The sequence below is a fragment of the Lolium perenne genome, chromosome 2 (assembly GCF_019359855.2).
Source record: "Lolium perenne isolate Kyuss_39 chromosome 2, Kyuss_2.0, whole genome shotgun sequence".
In the NCBI taxonomy this organism is placed as follows: Eukaryota; Viridiplantae; Streptophyta; class Magnoliopsida; order Poales; family Poaceae; genus Lolium; species Lolium perenne.
The window spans coordinates 172,895,883-172,901,060 of NC_067245.2; the positions used below are offsets into that span (position 1 = coordinate 172,895,883).

At 40.6% G+C, this 5,178-nt stretch overlaps 1 long non-coding RNA gene across 1 annotated transcript; it reads left to right on the plus strand.

The window, feature by feature from the left end:
* Positions 1-256: 256 nt before the first annotated feature.
* Positions 257-5,178, plus strand: LOC127333955 (uncharacterized). The gene is made up of 4 exons (XR_007871710.2): positions 257-415; positions 1,122-1,232; positions 4,247-4,548; positions 4,896-5,178. It is a non-coding gene; the product is annotated as an uncharacterized lncRNA (long non-coding RNA).

Consider the following 5,178-nt stretch of genomic DNA (forward strand, 5'->3'; position numbering starts at 1 on the left):
CAGATCTGAGGAGCTCATGTTCTTCTCAGTGTTTTGGAGAGGTTGGTGGTATGGCTGTTGCATATACGGGCTTTCCTTGAAGGGATGCTTTTTTCCCTTTTGGTTTTACACGTACTCATCAATCTATATTTGTGTATTGTATTTAGTTCTTGCTGATATAGGGCTGAGATTGCAGGTGTTTGCAGCATGGTTTGGTCATTTTGTCACACAAGAGAAGCCTAGCCTAAGCCTCACAAATCCCTGGTCACTTGAGGAGTCCAGGGCCATCCATTGGCGGCGGCAGGAAGCTCAGGGTCGAGTTGGAGGTGAGCAACAAAAGGCATGCAGAGGGTCACCATCTTTGGAGCACACCATTAGCCCATTAGCCCAAACCATCACCACAAGAAATGGAGTTTCACATCCTGAAGCAAACTAGGTAAAAGTTATCTTAATAAAAGTGTTAACCTGCCTGTTTGTGTGGTGTCTGATTTGTGGGTGAGAGAATGAGAGCAGATTTTCAATGGGTAAGGAAAAATATTTTTACATGTTCTTTTTTTATTGGGAAACCAGGGATCTATTCATTATTTTCTCAGTTTTCAAATATGTATGCCCATACACACAATCTTCAGTCAATATTTTCTCAGTTGTAAAATATTGCATGCCCATACACACAATCTTCAGTTGAGTGTTATCACAAACAACGAAAGTTCAGCTGAATCTATTGGGTGTCATGGATGTCTTGCATCTCATATTTATACTTACGAGTTTGTCAGATTTTAGGCCACCATCTAGATATCTTGGAAGGCTTTTTTTTTTTAAGAAAATGAATGATCGATTATATTCTCATAGGTAGATGAGTTTAAAGGAATAAAAGTTTGGGTAGTATACAATAACATCGGTTGAGTCATGAACACTGGAAGTACAAAACTTCTATTTATGGCAAATACAAAATCCAAAGCACAAGCTGTATAAATGCACATTAGTACATGTTTATGTGAGAATTCATGAATGACTTTGCAAGATCATTCTTGTGACATAAAATCACTTTCTACTCACGAATAATTTTATATGCAGCTGTTGTCCGGAACCCCACCTGTTGTAACACAAAATCAGTTCCTACTAATGAATTTTCTTATGTTCAGAAAAGGCCAATTAGAACATGGCTTTGCTTTCTTTATAGCGCCGGTGTTGATTGGAGTAAAAATATTACAGCCATCAACTAAGATAATAGAAGATTTAATCCTTCATTTGAGGTATTGACTTGGTTCTTAAAGGTTAAATTAGTTTTCAGTTATTAATTTTCGGTTCTATTCTTTTTATGTCAAAATAATGATGCTTGCTGCTACATTCCTGCGGTATAGATAAACTATTTATCTATTTTTTCTTCAACATCCTTTCAGTTTCATATTCCAACAATTGATTGTTTATGAAGAAATTACCTAATTTGAAGAGCAAAGGTTACTGATTTCAGATCAAAATATTGTGTCAGACATGAGTAGTGTGTGTTTAAGTTATATTGTGATGATTCAACCGTATTAAGATTCACAGTGTGGTGTCGAGTGTTTCTTTTGACTGCTCAAACCTCTGCATAATGTCTCGGCCAAATGCAATCAACTCCTCTTCATGCCATTATCAATGGTACATTAGATGAAATTAGCAGTTGTTTTTAGAAACCTTTTGTTTCTGTATAAAGCCTATGGTATTGAGATTCTGGGAGGTCGGTGCTTGACTCTATTTTGCTCTGGAAGAACAAATCCATCTGTGTGAAGCTAGGCATGTCTCTCATCTATGTTAAATACGTGGACATGGTATCTTGTGTTCTATTCTCTCTTGCCCACAGTTTCCTATATCTTTGTAATAAGGATAGAATCTGCTGGTGTCATTTAGTAATAGGATAGTGGGATAGATCAAATGAAAAATATGTTCGGTTTCCCCCTGCATTCTGTATGCCACGTATATCTACCAAATGAGACTCACCTTTCTGTATAATATTTTGTTTGAAAGAAGAGATAATTCAGTCCTGAAATAAGCGTTGGAAAATTTATGTTATACTTTCACTTCAGGTTTTCTTCTATCTGCTGGGTTTTATAGTACTAATATTAAATAATAATGAGTTCCACTGCATGGTATCATGTGTTGTTGCCCGGTCAATTATGATTTATGAGTAGAGAAACTGCTAAGAGTTCTGAACATGTCAAATATGCTGCAAATTACACTATTAGAATTTTTTCAAGTATCTTCAGAAATAAAATTTGTATTATCTTATTTGTCATGTTGAGATCAAGTAGGGTTTCCTATAAATCACACGGTATTTGTGTAACCACAAGCAATGAAAAATAAGTTTGTGAAGTATTCTCTTTCAATTTTTTCCTGCTTAACGCATGTTCTGTTATCTGATCATGTGCAGTGTGTGTTATCTCAACCTTTGCACTCTGTTGCATTTTCACGAGCATGCGCAGTCTTGGGTTCATAGACCTTCTTGGTTAGAATTAATTCCAACACATATGCCCATATATACTGTTCACTACTAGGAAAAGGTCTAGCCATAAGATGGGTGTTAGTGGCGCACCAGAAGGGCAGTGCGCCACTACTACTTAGCAGTGGCGCACCGGAAAGTGGTGGGCCACTATTAAAAATTTAGTAGTGGCGCACCTCTCCTGCGGTGCGCCACCACTAAGTTTGACCATGGGTTTGACCCAGCCTTATACATAGCAATGGCGCATCGTGCAGAGGTGCGCCACAACTATTTTTTGTAGCAGTGGCGCACCTCTACATGGTGCGCCATTACTATGTAAAGGGGAGGCATGGTGCGCCACTGCTAAGTGGTGCCCAAACATTTCCACACCCCCCCCCCCCCCTTGGATCGCCTTTTCGAGTTTGGAAAAAATAAAAGAAATAGATAGAAAATTCAAAAAATTAAATCCTTTGAAATGCCCATGTAATATGTCATCTAGGTTTAGTGAAAATTGAAAAAAATGAATTTTGATATATTATGCAAAATGGCGTCATCTTTCAGTAAAACGGGTTTTCTGGTTGCATACGACCTCAGATGAAAAACTTTTTTATATCAAAATCGATCTACTCGAAATTTCCTATTCGAATTCAACGGCCGTACAACGGCCTACGGCCGTTTGGACAAAAAATGGATTCGTCAATTGGAAAACAGAAACAGGACTTTTTTCATGTTTTAGATTTTGGGCAAAAAATAGAAAAAAAATAGCGGTGGCGCACCCATGCCTTGGTGCGCCACTGCTAAGCTTCCCGCCCACGAATTTCAAAATGGGATTCAAAATGGGAGGAGCCGGCCACTTACCCCTCCTCCCTCCTCCCTTCTCCTACTCTCATTCTCCCCTCCTCCTCCTGCTCTCCTCCTCTCCTCTCCTCCTTTCACTCCGGCGACCTCCTCCTCTACTCTCCTCCTTTCACTCCGGCGACCTCCTCCTCTACTCTCCTCCTTTCACTCCGGCGACCTCCTCCTCTCCTCTCCTCCTTTCACTCTGGCGACCTCCTCCACTATGTCGAGCTCCGGTGACCTTACTTTCCGGCGAGCTCCTCCACTATGGTGACCTCCGGTGACCTTACTCTCCGGCGACCCTCTAGCCTCCATTACCTCTGGCCTTCGTCCTCTTGTTCATCCTCTCCTACATCCTCCATCTCCTCACCTCTCTTCACCTCTCTTCACCTCTCCTCACCTCTCCTACCTCCCTCATCCATCATCACCGGCGGCTAGGCTAAGAAAAATGAGAATGAACATTGCACAAATAATTCTAGCAACAAGAACGAGAAAAAATAACGAGCAAAAAAAATTCGAAAAAAAATGTGCCAGATCCAGATCCAGATCCCGATCCAGATCTAGAAATTTCAAATTTTAGTAGTGGCGCACCTTGTTTCTATCCAGTGGCGCACCTCAGACATTTAGGAGTGGCGCACCATGAAGCTAGTAGTGGCGCACTACCTGGTGCGCCACTGCTAAGCCAGATAGCAATGGCGCACCACTAGTGTGCCACTACTAAAAGTTAGCAGTGGCGTGATAACAGTGGCGCACCACTAGTGCGCCACTGATGGGTATAATTGGTGTGCCACTGATTGCCTTTTTCCTAGTAGTGGTTGTAGGTTAGTCCAAACATAGTTAGGAATTCCTTATAAAAGATTACTTGACCGTATGCTACAGAAATTTGGTGTTTTAAAGGCTGAGTCCCGTCATGAATTATGCAACGATGGTTGAGTTCGTGTGACTTTTTTAACACCTCTACATTGCCGCTGGAAGACGCCGCTGTGTACACATCGATATCTGGAGTCCAACCAAAGATTATGAAGTAGCGCAGAAGATACTACATATGCCAAAGACTAAGTAAGATTTTCTACCGCTCACATCAGACAAAGACCTAGGTAATATTTACTTTCTTTCATTTGTTCATCTTTGTCCATGAACAAAATCACCCTTCCACTGCCTTTCTGAAGGGAGTTAGCACATATGTGAAGGCAGCTTCGCTCAGCCATGACCGTGGCGGTGGTGCAGCCCTCTTCCCAAGCTGATTCCAAGAGCAGAACAAATCTCTTTTCGTTTAGGTGCTTCTGTTTAATTTACCCATTCAATGGCTATTTAATTTTTTCATAAGTATGATTAATTGTTCTGGTGAGAAAACTATGAGCATTGGGTTGTATATGCAGCACTGTGTTTCTTGTCAGGTTGAGATTTTCATTTGGGTGTGATGTGTTGATAACTTGTACATCTTTTGCACAAATACTTTCCAAGCTTCTATTGTTACCACTCTTCTTTCTAAGTTGTACATCCAATTGATGAAGATTTATCAGTGATTTAGTATTATCTAACTTTCCTATATGTAACTTTAATTGTTATGCCTTCTTCTATCTGAACGCACCAAAATAATATTTGTACCACTTCATGGTTACAGGTTTATGGAGACGGTTGAGGTCCCAGCCAGCGTCATGTTGAGAGCTATGCTGGAGAAACTGAACCTTACAAGCCGCAAATAAGAACACCGTGCTATTTGAGCTGAGTCTGAACCAAAGAGTGTTTATCCACCCTTCTGTGCAACTCCTCGAATGTTTAGTACAGTTTTACTCATTCTTGGGCTACCCAGGGGACACTTTGGAGAACACATCAAATGTTCTTTGCTTACTGCTGCTTATTCATAACTAGCCCTTTCATAATCTAGCGGTATACGAGATGTGTAT